General features: G+C 50.4%; 1 long non-coding RNA gene across 2 annotated transcripts; it reads left to right on the top strand.

Moving 5' to 3' along the window:
• Positions 1–569: 569 nt before the first annotated feature.
• Positions 570–11,084, top strand: LOC103693491 (uncharacterized). 2 transcript variants are annotated; one of them, XR_015632334.1, is made up of 6 exons: positions 570–759; positions 3,877–3,925; positions 4,646–4,806; positions 6,091–6,177; positions 10,482–10,578; positions 10,980–11,083. It is a non-coding gene; the product is annotated as an uncharacterized LOC103693491 (long non-coding RNA). The 2 variants fall into 2 exon arrangements; XR_015632333.1 differs by having other exon boundaries at positions 592–759; positions 6,091–6,160; positions 10,980–11,084.
• Positions 11,085–14,145: the final 3,061 nt, after the last annotated feature.

Genomic DNA, 14,145 nt, shown 5'->3' with positions numbered 1-14,145 from the left:
CATAGCAACAGGACCCTCCCCCTGGTCTTTCCTGGCCTACATACTTGTCTTAGTTAGGGTTTTCCTACTGCGAACAGACACCATGACCAAGACAACTTTTTTTTTCTTTTTTTTCGGAGCTGGGGACCGAACCCAGAGCCTTGCGCTTGCTAGGCAAGCGCTCTACCACTGAGCTAAATCCCCAACACCCCCAAGACAACTTTTATAAGGACAACATTTAACTGGGGCTGGTTTACAGGTTCAGAGGTTCAGTCCATTATCATCAAGGTGGGAGCATGGCAGCATCCAGGCAGGCATGGTGCAGGAGGAGCTGAGATTTCCACATCTTCATCTGAAGGCTGCTAGAAGACTGACTTCCAGCCAGCTAGGTTGAGGTCTTAAAACCCACGCCCAAAGTGACACACTTCCTCCAATAAGACCACGCCCATCCAACAAAGGCCACGCCCACCCCAACGAGGCTACACCTACTCCAACAAGGTCACACCTACTCCAACAAGGCCACACCTACTCCAACAAGGTCACACCTACTCCAACAAGGGCCACTCCCTGGGCCAAGCACATACAAACCATCACAATGCTCTAGCCTTTCCCAAGGCCACCTGTAATTAGGGCAGAGTTGTGAGCAACAGGTGGCAGAGAGAAAAGGGATCCATAGGTGAAGGTCTTGCGACCACCCCAGCCCCTCTATGAGGGGATGTAACAGCCACCAAGTCCAGCTAAGGTGATCTTTTGCAAGTGGACACAGCTCATGAGACACAGGTATTTGGCTGGAAAGATAGTTCCGGACAACAGTGGTTTCCAAACAACTTGGCCACTTCCTGTTTTTTCTTATTTTCTTACACTGAGCTAAGCTCTGAGTTTCTACCTGTCTGTCCATGAGCCTGAGGCACCTGCATCTCCCAGTCTTCACCACTCTGTCCTCACCTAGGCAGCCTCATAAAATGGCTCCACGCAAGGCAGGCTACCAAACTTTCTGAAGATCTGACTTTTCTTCTAACTCTGTGGGGAGGTGAAAGGTAGAGAGCCCTAAGGAGCATCTAATCTAAGTCCTCATGTCTTGGTTTCTTTTCTGTTGCCATGATAAAATACTCTGATAAAAATGACAGGGGAGGGGCTGGGGATTTAGCTCAGTGGTAGAGCGCTTACCTAGGAAGCGCAAGGCCCTGGGTTCAGTCCCCAGCTCCGAAAAAAAGAACCAAAAAAAAAAAAAAAAAATGACAGGGGAGTATTTTAGCACACAGGCCTAGGATGCAGCACCTCACTGCAAGTAAACACAGGTGCTCACTGCAGGTGCACACTGGAGCTCACTGCAAGTGCACACAGGTGCTCACTGCAGGTGCACACAGGGTCTCACTGCAGGTGCACACTGGGGCTCACTGCAGGTGCACACTAGGGCTCGCTGCAGGTACACACAGGTGCTCACTGCAGGTGCACACATGGGCAGGAGCTCCAGACAGCTGGTCATGTTGAATCCATAGTCAAGAAGTAAGAACTGGCCCAGTGGTTAAAAGCTGTGGCTGCTTTTGTAGAAGACCCTGGCTCAATTCCCAGCACCCACATGGTGGTTCACAAACATATATACCCTCCAGCTACAGGAGATCTTTATTTTCTTCTGGCCCCAGACAGCACTATTCACATAACTCGACACATCTATACACATAAAATAAAAACAAATCTTAAGGAAGCAGAAAGAAATGAATGCTGTGCCTAGCTCCCTCTTTGATCTCTGACCATTTTCTAGCCTGTATAATATTCCACAGGATGGGTTTTCCTACCTCAGTTTACCCAGATCCCTCAAAGGCATGTCCATAAACCAATCTAACCCACATGATCCCTTGATGAGACAGATTTTGCCAGGTTGACAATGAACACTACCCACAAGATTCCTAACTATAAGTAAGGTTCAGAGTGGCTGGTCAGAGTGTTCAAAGTTGTACAGCTTTTAGTAGAACCAAGATTCCTGACTCCAAGCTCAGTGCTCTCTCCTGACCAGCTGGTGGGACACATTTCACAGGGCTATGGAGGAGGAGTGTGCCAGGGGCTGACACAGCAGGTACTCATAGGTGGGTCTCTTCCTTCTTTCTTTTCTGCCACACCCAGGTCCCTGCTGGGATTACTGTCATCAGGGCTTTCACCTTTGCAGGGCTGGATGCTGTCCTCCCTGACCCCATGAGCCAGTTCCTCCCAGGATGCTGAACACCCCCAGAAACTAAGGGGATTGGTGCCAGCCATGCTCGCACTTGGGTGTACTTTGAGCTGGGAGCTTTGGCTTTCAGTGTTGTATTGTGGAAAGATGGACATTTTAGGAGCCTAGGAGAGGTCCTTAGGTCGTTGGGGCAGCACCCTGTGTGGGTCCTGTTTGATGAAGCAATTCCTTCCTCTTGCGTAGCCACTGTGAGGTCCTCCCAGGTATGACACACAAAGTCGTGCTTGGACTTTCAGCATCCCAAACTGTAATCAGAATAAATTTGCTTTTGTTTCTGGCTTTTGTTATTGTTGTTGTTGTTGTTGTTATTATTATTATTGTTGTTGTTGTTGTTGAGTTTGAGACAGGGCCTCACTGCGTTCTCTGGCTGGCTTGTAACTCTCTCTATAGCCCAGACTGCCCTGGAATTCACAGAGAACTGCCTGTCTCCTCCTCCTTCTCCTCTCCCTCCTCTTCTTCCTCCTCTCCAAAAATTTATTTGTTTTATTTTTTTTTAATTTTTTAAGATTTTTTATTTATTATACAGACACTGTAGCTGTCTTCAGACACACCAGAAGAGGGCCTCGGATCCCATTACAGATGGTTGTGAGCCACCATGTGGTCGCTGGGAATCGAACTCAGGACCTCTGGAAGAGCAGTCAGTGCTCTTAACCTCTGAGCCATCTCTCCAGTCCCTGGCTCTGCTTCTTGAGTGCTGGGATTAAAAGCACACACTTCTTGCTTTGTAAGGTTATCCTGCTTAGCTTGTAGTTCATCCTGTCAATGGAGGTGAGGCTTAGGCTCCAGTCTTCCCGAGGCTGGACTGTAGGCTAGCCTTTGGACTGCCCCATCTTGAGGGACATCTCCTCCAGCTCTCCACTCCTGCCCAGCTCCTGGGTATCAGTCACCTCCTTGGGTATAATGTAGGCCTCAGGACCTCAGTCTTTGGGTCTCATTTCTTCATCTCCTGCCCGGATAATCTCTCGGGCAACAGAAGAGGCTAGACCAAGACCTGGAGAGGTGGGGAGGTGTGACTGGAAGCAGCCTGTCACATCGTGCAAAGCTAGCAGTAGTCTCTGGCTCTTGCTGCACACAGCCCCACTGCCCAGGGAACCCTGCAGTCCTTAGGTAAGATGGCAGTCAGCCTCATGCCATAGCAGCCTGGTTGCAAGAGCCACGGATTGCTTTGCAAGAGCCACGGATTGCTTTGCAAGAGCCGCGGATTGCTTTGCAAGAGCCGCGGATTGCTTTGCTGCCGTGTCTCTTCCCGTAAGGGATCTGAGTGAGCAGTCCCAGTATGCATCACTCAGAAGAGCATAGACACTCCTTTGGCCCTGCATGCTGGACTGTCCCCATACTGGATCCCATACTCTGGCTACTGCAAACACTGCCCACAAGAGCAGGTGGACCCTCCTTTGCAGAGCCACCCAGCCTGGCCCCTGGAAATGCCACCAACTCCATCCAAATTCACCGCCTGGGCTGGTTCTGTTTGTTTTGTTTTGTCAGGTTGACCCAAGTTAGAGTCAAAAGCCTCTGTCCTTTGCTTGATTGCTGATTGGCTGACTGATGTGGTAAAGCCTGCCTGCTGTGCACAGTGGTTCTGGGTTGTACTGGTGAGCCAAGTTAACCCCTTCCTGCCCTGGTCACTTTCGATCTTCACGTTTTTGTTTTTTTTTTTCTTTTTTCCACAGCAGCAGACAGCGGACTAGACACCAGCCCACGTGCTGCCTCCCGTAAAAGGTCCAAGGAACGTTAATAACAGGAAACTGTCTTAAGATAGAGTCTTCGTTGGGGTTGGGGATTTAGCTCAGTGGTAGAGCGCTTGCCTAGCAAGCGCAAGGCAGCGCAAGGCCCTGGGTTCGGTCCCCAGCTCCGGAAAAAAAAAAAAAAAAGATAGAGTCTTCGCCTAGAACCCAGGCTGGCTTAGAAGTCTCCATGGGGTAATCCTCCTGCCCCAGCTTATTAAGTCCTTGCACGAGGCACCAGCTAAACAGGGTTTTATTTGATTTTTTTTTCCTTTTTGAGAAGGGCTCACTATGTAGCCCCAGCTGGCATGACTTGTAGATCAGACTTGTCTGTAACTCGCAAAGATCCCCCTGCCTCTGCCTCCCAAATGCTGGGAATAAAGGCTTGGGTCACCATGCCCAGCAGCAGGATTCTAAGGCTCCAGAGATCCAAGAGTGATCTTCGCACCCTCTGAGACTGACCTGGTCACTCTGGGAACTGAACAGAGAGCTCCTTCATCCCGCCCCTGATCTACAATGATGGGACAGGGCTGCATGGCACCTGTGGTCACTTGGCTCTCCTTAGAAGTTAAGACTCAGTCTCCCCAGGACACTGCATAGCCACGTTCCTCAGAGGAAGCTTAGCAGGAACCTGCCCCAGTAGCCAGACTTCCCCAGTGTTGTATCTTTCCTGGGAGTCTTCCCTAACTAGACTCTTCCTTTCCCACCACGTTAGTTAATTTTTATGAACACCAGTGGTAGGCCTGAAAGCTGAGAAGCTTCCACACAGATAAGAAGCACAAGATGGGCCAGGATGCTGCTCAACCACCTGGGAAGGGACAGGGGCTGGCAGCAAATCCATTCATTCCTTCTAGAAAAATCACCCCTGCACCTGCTGTAAGTAGACACCCAAGCTAAGAGCCCAAGTGAGGCCCCCAGGCAGAAAAGTAGCCAAGCTTGGAGGCTCAGCTCAGTACCTGGGGGCCAGATCCAGCATGGAGCAAGTAGAAGGCACTGGCAGGGGGAGGGGGGAGGGAGGACAGAGTGCGTGTGCACACTCTGTGCCCATAAGACAGTGCCAGGGAGGCCGTCTGTCCCCTGTTTGATTTCTGTGCTTCTCAATTCAGGCCAAGGTGGGGGGCCATCTGCTCAAGTGGGCACAAAGAAAACATTTTCACTGTGTAGAAAATTGGCTTCAGAAGGGAGCCTGATCTCAGCACAGAACCAGCAGAGAACAGTACTGGTGGGCGGAGTTGGGGCTGTGCCTAGCGGTGCTTCCCAGGGCAAGGCAGGGGGCAGAAGAGAGAATTCCAGGAAAGAGGTGTCCTATCCAGGCAGTCTCCAGCATCAGGCCCCTTCCTAGGGGACTTCACAGAGGGTACACATGAGGGCTGTGTGTGTGTGTGTGTCTGTGTGTTTGTGTGTCTCTGTCTCTCTTTGTGGTGTGTGTGTGTGCGTGCGTGCTTGCATTTATCACTTGTGTGTGTGTCTCTGTGTCTCTGTTTCTATCTCTGTGTCTGTGTCTCTGTCTTTCTATGTGGGGTGTGTGTGCATGTGTGTGTGAGCATTTATACACTTGGGTGTGTGTGTGTGTCTGTCTGTCTCTTTCTCTCTCTCTGTGGTGTGTGTGTGCATGTGTGTGTGTGTGTGCGTGTGTGTCGGTCTCTGTCTCTATCTCTGTGTCTCTGCCTCTATCTCTTTCTGTGGCGTGTGTTTGTATGTGCGTGTGCACGTTTATACACTTGTGTGTGTGTGTCTGTGTGTCTCTGTCTCTCTCTGTGGTGTGTGTTTATATGTGTGTATGCACATTTATACACTTGTGTGTGTGTGTGTGTGTGTGTGTGAGTGTGGCAGGATGCAGAGATCAGAGGAAAATGTCTACTGTCTTCTTCCTCCACAGCTCTCTTCTCTCTGACTCATTCTCTCCAGACAGTCCTTTCACCGAAGCAAACATTTACCAAACCACCAAGATGAGCCTGTCTCCACTCCCCTGTTCTGGGTTCACAGGGACACATGGCCATACCCAGCTCTCATGCGGGTTCTGGGGATTTGATGGGTCTTTGCGCTTATATAGCAAGCACGCTTACCCCTGAACCACATCCCTAGCCCCTTCGTTTACATACAGCACTACATGCCACTTTGTGTGTGGACTTCAGCTCCCCCAATAACATTCGTCCTCAGGACCAACTTCGGGCTGTCAGTACCTTTTCCTGAGAAGCTATCTGGCCAGCTGCAGCCCCCTCCCATTTTGGTGAGTGTGGTGTTGAGGTGGGTATCACACCAGCTCAGGCTGAGTTGGAACTCGCTCTCTAGTCCAGATCACCCTCAAATGCAAGTTGACCCTCCTACTCAGTCCCCCCTTCCCTTGCCTCTTTCCCCCTTATATACTGGTCATCGTAGATAGATAACATTTGCTGGTTTGAGTGTGCACCCAATGCTATGTCATGATGCTAGTCAGCGTTGGCATGACTACAAGCAGAGGCTTTGTATATGCACAAGGTTCCATTCGGTGTTCAACCCTCAGCCCTACCTCTCATAAATGCTGGTGTGTGTGGTGCTAGGAAGGGAAACCAGGCCTCGGCCCATTCTAACCAAATACTCTCTACCACTGAGCTACATCTCCAGCCCCAGGGTCCAAATCTACCTCTGTCTCCTAGAGTCTGCTGTGGACACCTCATGAGAAAGTAGAGGTACAGTGTCCTCTGAGCACTGACTTCCTCACTAATGGCTTCAGGGCTCCTTGATGTTACAGCACAGAGCAGGGTCACCTTCCACTGGGAGGCCATCCTGTGTTTTTGACTTTGCCACCCCCCCCCATGTGTTGATGAATTCTTTGGTTACTGAGAATGGTGTAGGTAAGTACAGAGGGGTGAAGAGATAGCTAGGTGGTTAGAGCACTGACTGCTCTTACAGGGGACCTGGGTTCAATTCCCAGCACCGCCACAGCAGCCCACAGCTGTCTCTAACTCTAGTTCCAGAACATCTGTCATGGACTTCCAGTCTCTGCTGTCTCCTGCGTGTACATGGCATAGAAGCTCACGAAAGCTCACACGCATACACATGGCAAATGGTTTTTAAAATGTGTTTTATTACTTTTGTTCATTTGTTTGTTTGGTTGGCTTTTTGTCTGTTTGTTTTTGTTTTCTGTGTGGCTGTGGCTATCCTGGAACTCACTCTGTGGAACAGGCTGGCCCCAAACTCAGAGATCTGCCTGCCTCTTCCTCCCAAGTGTTGGGATTAAAGGTGTGCACCACCACCACCCAGATTCATTGCTGTATTTTATTTATTTATTTATTTAGGTTCTTTTTTTCAGAGCTGGGGACCAAACCCAGGGCCTTGCGCTTCCTAGGCAAGCGCTCTACCACTGAGCTAAATCCCCAGCCCCCATTGCTGTACTTTATGTGTGTATATCTTGTGTGTGTGTGTGTGTGTGTGTGTGTGTGTGTGTGTGTGTGTGTGTGTGAGCGTGCCATGTACATGCCTAGTGCCTGTGGGGGCCAGAAGGGGGCGTTATAGCTCCTGGAACTGGAGTTAGACGTGGTTATGAACCACCATGTCGGTGCTGGAAGTTGAACCTGAGTCCTCTGCAAAAGCGGCCATGCTTTTAACATCTGAGCCATCTCTTCAGCTGAAGAAAAAAGTTAAAAATAGATTATTGGCAAACAAGTGCCCTTTGACTCTCTGCTTCTGATCCTCTTGGTTACATTTTCAGAGGTAGGATTACTGAATCATGTGACAGTTCTATGTTTAGATCTCGAGGGGCTGCCAAGCCTGGAGTTACAGGTACCCCATACCCAGACTTCATGTGGGTTCTGGGGATTTGAACTTGGGTCTTTATGCTTACATAGCAGTCCTACCCAACAACCCCAGCCCCTACCTGGAAAAATAAACCCCCCCCCCTTTTTTTTTGGTTCTTTTTTTCGGAGCTGGGGACCGAACCCAGGGCCTTGCGCTTGCTAGGCAAGCGCTCTACCACTGAGCTAAATCCCCAACCCCATTTGTCCAGTTTTGAATTCAGTCTTTTACTCATGCTGAATTCACGGTACATGCTAGAAAGGCATCCATAACCGTGAGCATGTTCCGTGGTCCCGTGGGTCGTCTTCACTCTTGCTCCTGTCCCGAGTATTCTGACAATGCCCTGTCTGTATTTTCTCACATTGCCCATGCTTTTGGTGTCATGTCCAAGAAATCCATTGCCTGAGGACTCTGTGGGTCCCTGCCTCTGCTCTCAGTGTACTCCACTCCTCCCAGGGTAAGCCTCTCCCAGGTGGAGCTGGGGTTGGCCAGCAGGGCCCGCCCACCCACTCTGTGAACTCTGTAGGCTGAGGCCCTCGTTGTTTGTTCTCATAGCAGTCTTTCTGGCTTGAAAGATTCTTGGCTCCTGGTTTTGCTCTTCAGAATCGGTTCTCTAAGAATCACAGAATGTCAGCACAGATGCAGAAAGCAGGGGAAAAACACCACAGAAATGCTCTTTGAAAAAGAATCGGCTTCTTTGGCACCGAGGGGAGCTTCGTAACTCCCGGGCCAGCCTGACTATTGAGGAAAGCCCCGTGATGGCTTGGCTGGCTGTCTTGCTTCCAGGGGTCCAGACTGGGAGGAAAGGCGCCAAGAGTAGAGTGTAGACATGATTGTTTAAAACATGGGAGGGACTGTAGCTTGCAAGGTGCCCTGGGAGAGACTAGGCAAGGTGGAGGATTGGGAGGAAAAGCCTCACAGGGTCAAGAAGGTAAACGAGACACAGCTGGAGTCAGGGGTGCCAATTCGTGCTCCACACTTTCATTTGGGAAGTGACATTGCTCTACATCGGGGCACACCTGCTGCCCGGAACAGCCACGTGACAGCATAGATGGGGCATGTGTGGGTATGAGGTCTGTGGTGGGTGTGGTGGCTCCACTTTATAGGGCACAGAACTTCCACTATGTGTCCACAAGTGTCTGCCCCACCCCATCCATGTCCACTCTGAACCGGTGAATGGGGATGAGTGAAGGCGAAGTTGCATGGGATCAATGTGAACCCTAAATTCCACACGGCCGATGTTTCTGTAAGAGAAGAGATCAAGCCATGTGTGGTGGTGGCTTACGACTGTGGTCTCGGCACTTGGGAGGAACCCCACTCAATACTGGCAGAGACAGGCATGAGAACCAGCCTGGCTGTCAGCAGCCAGTAAGCTTCTAGAACTGTGTAGATAAATCCCATGACCAAGCCACCCAGTGGTGGCAGTCCAGGTTAGTCAGGAGCTGAGTCCTTCCACCTTACTAGTAAGGGTTGTTTCTCAGGCTGTAACACAGGGTGGCCTGCAGGCCCTGCAGACAGAGGTGTATGCTAAAGCCTGACCCACTTTGACAGACAGACAGATAGAGCTGGACACTGGAGCTTTTTTGTCCTCCATGGTTCTGTGACTAGGCTGGCCATTTGACAGTGGAAAGGAGAGGCCACAGGCTGTTGGTTCAAAACGGTAACTGCCCTATCTTGTTTGCAGTGACATAGGTGTTCAAGTCCCATTGCAGAAAGAGTGGGGTGACTGACAGAGAATATCTAAGTGGCTTGGGACAAACAAGAGGCACTAAAGTGTCACCTGGACTCTACAGTGGGCAGAGAGAGGAGAGGAGGGTGGGGTCCGGGGAACATGGCACTCTACTGAATGCAGGGGCAGAATGAAGGGCAAGCATTCGAGTGTGCATATCTACACGCAGGCACAGACGCGCGCACACAGACACCTACACACAATTAAAAATAACAAAATAAATCTTATAAAAATAAGAGTCCCAAACCCGGAGCTCCTTCCTAGGTTTCCCTATAGGGTGAGACCCTGCTGGGTGCCCTCTATTGGTTTCTGGTCTTAGGGCAACCTCACTCCCAGGAGCAGAGTGGCATTGCTGGCATAGACCTTTATTGTCTGGCCTTACAGGGGAAGGCAAGGAGAGAATCGAGGAGCCATCCACTTGATCTGTGGGTGTCTTAGTTTGCTTTCTGTTGCTCTGAGAAATGCCAAACACAACCCGAAGATGGTTCGTTTCATGTTCCAGGGAGAGTCTATCGGTGAGGGAAGTCAGGGCAGGATCTGAAACAGGACAGAAACGGAAGTAGAAGCCAGGAGGAATTTGCTCACTGTTTTGCTCCTCCTGACTTGATCAGCTACCTTTCTCTTTTTCTTTTTTTCTTTCTTGGTTTTTCGAGACAGGGTTTCTCTGTGTTGCCCTGGCTGTCCTAGAACTCACTCTGTAGACCAGGCTGACCTTGAACTCGCAGATATCCACCTACCTCTGCCTCCCAAGTGCTGGGATTAAAGACATGCATCACCACCATCTGGCACAGTTACCATTCTTTTTTTTTTTTTTTTTTGGTTCTTTTTTTCGGAGCTGGGGACCGAACCCAGGGCCTTGTGCTTCCTAGGCAAGCGCTCTACCACTGAGCTAAATCCCCAACCCCTACAGTTACCATTCTTATATAACCCGGGCCCACCTGCCAAGGAAAGGCATTGCTCATTGTAAGCTGGGGCCTCAGATCAATCAACAATGAGGGAATGTCCTCACAGACATGGTGACAGGCCTAACTGAGAATTGCTTTTCCAGGTGCTTCTTGATTATGTCAGGTTGACAAGAAAAACAAGTGCACTGTAGCAGGGCTCCAGGCATCGAGTCCCACTGTAATGAAGTGGAAACCACACAGGTATCGGCAGCAAGAGTAACAGAGCAGTGGGGTGTGGCTAAGGGTCAATGGGGTGTGGCTAAGGGAAAATGGGTGTGGCTAAGGGGTAATAGGGTTTGGCTATGGGGCAATGGGGTGTGGCTAAGGGAAATGGGGTGTGGCTAAGGGGTAATAGGGTTTGGCTATGGGGCAATGGGGTGTGGTTAAGGGAAATGGGTGTGGCTAAGGGCAGTGGGTGTGGTTAAGGGAAATGGGTGTGGCTAAGGGACAATTGGGTGAGTGGGTCAGAGCACATTAACCTCACTGAAGCCAGGCCACTAGCAACTAATCTGGAGATAATTCTGTAGCTAGACAATGTCACTAGATGCTGACAGCAGGCCAATCCACTGACTGAGATCTGAGGGAATCTCATTTGCATGCAGAATGTGAGCACCTCCAAACTGTTCATGGGGTCACCACTGCTCTGGCATCTGCGGCTTCAGCCTTATCCTAATTCTCAATAAAAATTAGGACTGTTGATCCCGATCATCTGGCTTCCTTGAAGTCTCCCAAGTCTGGTTCTTACAAGTCCCTCCTATCTTCTGTCTGAGACTCAGGGCTCCCAGGGTGTGGTGTGCAACCAGCAGCTAGTCTTGACTCCCAGACGGTGGCTGGATGGGACGGACAGTATGGAAAGAACACCTGCACTTCCTGAATGGTATAGGAAGACACTGTATGGCTTTCAGCAGAACCGTGGGAAGTGATTTGGGAGGGAAACATTCTGGGGGACAGGACAGGTTCTGTCTGGGGGTGGAGGCATCTGGAAGCAGGTTTCCTGAGGCTGCGGGGTGGGAGCATGTAAGAACTTCTGAATGCCTGGACTGCTGTCTAGACCTCAGAGAAGAACACAGAAGTTGGGCAGGGATGTTGGCTTCACTGACTCCCAGCATCCAAGGACCGGAGGGGCCCCAGCAGAGGAGCAACAAAGAGAAGCTATTATCATCTGGTGCCCACTGAGCAGAGAGCCACCATGCTCTAGTCTGTAAGACTCTGAGGAAGAATAAAACCACCTGGAAGCACCAAAAAGCTCCACTTCTTGGACATGGGTTGAGTGCAGGGAACACAAAGACTGTCCGGATCACCAGAGACCATGTGCTAGAAGAAGATTTCCACACGTCAACTCTGACCTCTAAATGGTGCCATGACACGAACACTCTCACAAACATATGCACACACAGGAAATTAAAAATAAAGGACTGGAGGGATGGCTCAGTGGTTAAGAGCACTGACTGCTCTTCCAGAGGTCCTGAGTTCAAATCCCAGCAACCACATGGTGCCTCTCAACCACCTGTAAATGGGATCAGATGCCCTCTTCTGGTGTGTCTGAAGAGAGAAACAGTGTGCTCACATATATAAAATAAATAATTCTTTAAGAAAAACAAACAAATTAAAAGAGCTCTAGGGTTGGAGAGACAGCGCAGGAGTTAAGAGCACTTGAAGCTAAGTTTGATCCCCAGCACTCACAGCACATCTCACAACCTCCCGTAACTACAGCTCCCTGGAATGAGATGCCTCTGACCTCTGAGGGCACCAGCGCTCATGTACACAGGCCCACCACATGCAGACACGCACATTTAGACACAAATCTTACAAAAAGTAAGAGTCCCAAATCAGGAGCTCCTTCCAAGTTATCCCTATAGGGTGAGACCCTGCTGGGTGCCCAAGGGTAACCTGTGTTCTTGAGAGCACAGAGACAGGACCCCTCACTGCCTTTCCTGTCTGACTTGGGTATGAGCGCTCCTACCTGGAGGATCTGGAATTTGCTAGATGTTCTGTCCTTGCCTAATATGAAGTTTCCTCAGTCAGACTGCAGTCCTCATCAATGGGGCACCCCTGAAGCTACAAGAGTGTCAGCCTTGTGTGGGCACTAGTCCACAGTTGGGGGAAACACCATTGGTCAGTAATCACCTCATTTTGAGTACACAGGATTCCTGGAACAAGGTGCACCGGCACATTTGATAGGAACAACCATAGCCCATTGAGGCGAAGACAGGAAGAGAACGTTGCAGGTGTTGCCTGACCTGCGTTCCAGTTTGTTTGATAAATCACCGACCAAAACCAGCTCATCTCACACTTCTCTGGCCCAGCCTGAGGGGAGTTAGTGCAGGAACCGAAGCAGAGACCATGGAAGAACACTGCTTACTGACTTGCTCACTTTCCTTCTTTTTCTTTTCTTCTTTCTGGTTTGTTTGAGGCAGGGTTTCTCTGTGTAGCCCTGGCTGTCCTGAAACTCACTCTGTAGACCAGGCTGGCCTTGAACTCAAGGAGATCTGCGTGCCTTTGGCTCCCCAGTACTGAGATTAAAGGTATCACCACACTACTATACTGGGTCGTATTTGTGTGTGTGTGTGTGTGTGTGTGTGTGTGTGTGTGTGTGTGTGTGTGTTGTGGATTTTTTGCTCTTTGGTTTTTGTGAGTTTGTTTGTTTTTTGCTCTCTTGTACCACCTAGAACCACCTGCCCAGGGGCACCTCTCATAACGGGCTGGCCCTTGCACATTAATCAATAAATGATAAAATTGTCTCCATAGACTTGTCTACAGGCGATCTGATGGAGGCCATCCCTCAATTAAGGTTTCTTCCTCCAGCTTGCTTGAAGTTAACAAAAAATAAAAACAAGACAAAACAACAAAACCACAACCAGAACACCATGGTTCCAATTTCCCACAGGTCAAGGACTAAGTTTTCTACACTGAACATGTGTTATGCAACTTAAACCCTATTTTAAACCAAATTTTTCAGTCTACAGTGTGGCAAAACTCCATCCTGGACACGTGCTCTGTCAGTGTCCCTGGTGGGACTTAGGACGCTGGGCCAGGCTCCCAGCCCACCCGGCAAGCTCACTCCCCTTCCCTCTGCCGTATGCTCTAGGCGGGCTGGAGCGGGCAGGCGCGGCTCTGGGCGCGGCCCTCAAGGCTGCTCTGAGGCAGAAGCGCACATGAGACAGACACCAGGAGCAGCACAGCTGGGACTCGAACATACGACCGCTGCCACGGAGAGCTGGTTGTCAAGGCAACGCGGTCTGCCGAGCTGATCTCAGAGAGGCGGACCCGGAACACTGACAGCATGCACAGAGTGCTGGAGCCGAGAGGCGGGACTTCCTGTCTCGGCCTTCGACTGTGCTGCGCAGGCGCGTCTCGCTCAGGACGGGGCGGGGCCCTGGCCTCAGAAAGTGCGTGTCTCCTCCGGCACAGATCCGACCTCTCTTGTTTCTCTCCGTGACAATTTGGGCTCTTACCATCCGCTTCTGCTTTTTCACCTCCCAACTCCATCGTGCCTCAGAACCTTAGGCTGCTTATTCCGTGACTCACTTTCGGGACTACCTGAAATCCCCCCTCCTTAGAGCACCAATTTAATGCTGTTCACCCCTTCCTTTCCCCTGCCATGGTTTTTCTCTATAGGTCTTCTCACCTTCCAACACAGTTGATAATCTTGACTGTGAAGGCAGACCATGCACATACTCAGTAAACGCAGACTTCCTCTTCCCTGGAAAGAGATGAGGGGGAGGCTGCTCAAGGCAGGAGAGGCTGGATGAAAGGACTCTGCTCCCA

The sequence above is a fragment of the Rattus norvegicus genome, chromosome 10 (genome assembly GCF_021556685.1).
Source record: "Rattus norvegicus strain SHRSP/BbbUtx chromosome 10, alternate assembly SHRSP_T2T, whole genome shotgun sequence".
Lineage (NCBI taxonomy): Eukaryota > Metazoa > Chordata > Mammalia > Rodentia > Muridae > Rattus > Rattus norvegicus.
Note: the sequence above shows the minus strand (reverse complement) of the source record. Positions and strands in the feature narration are given on the sequence as shown.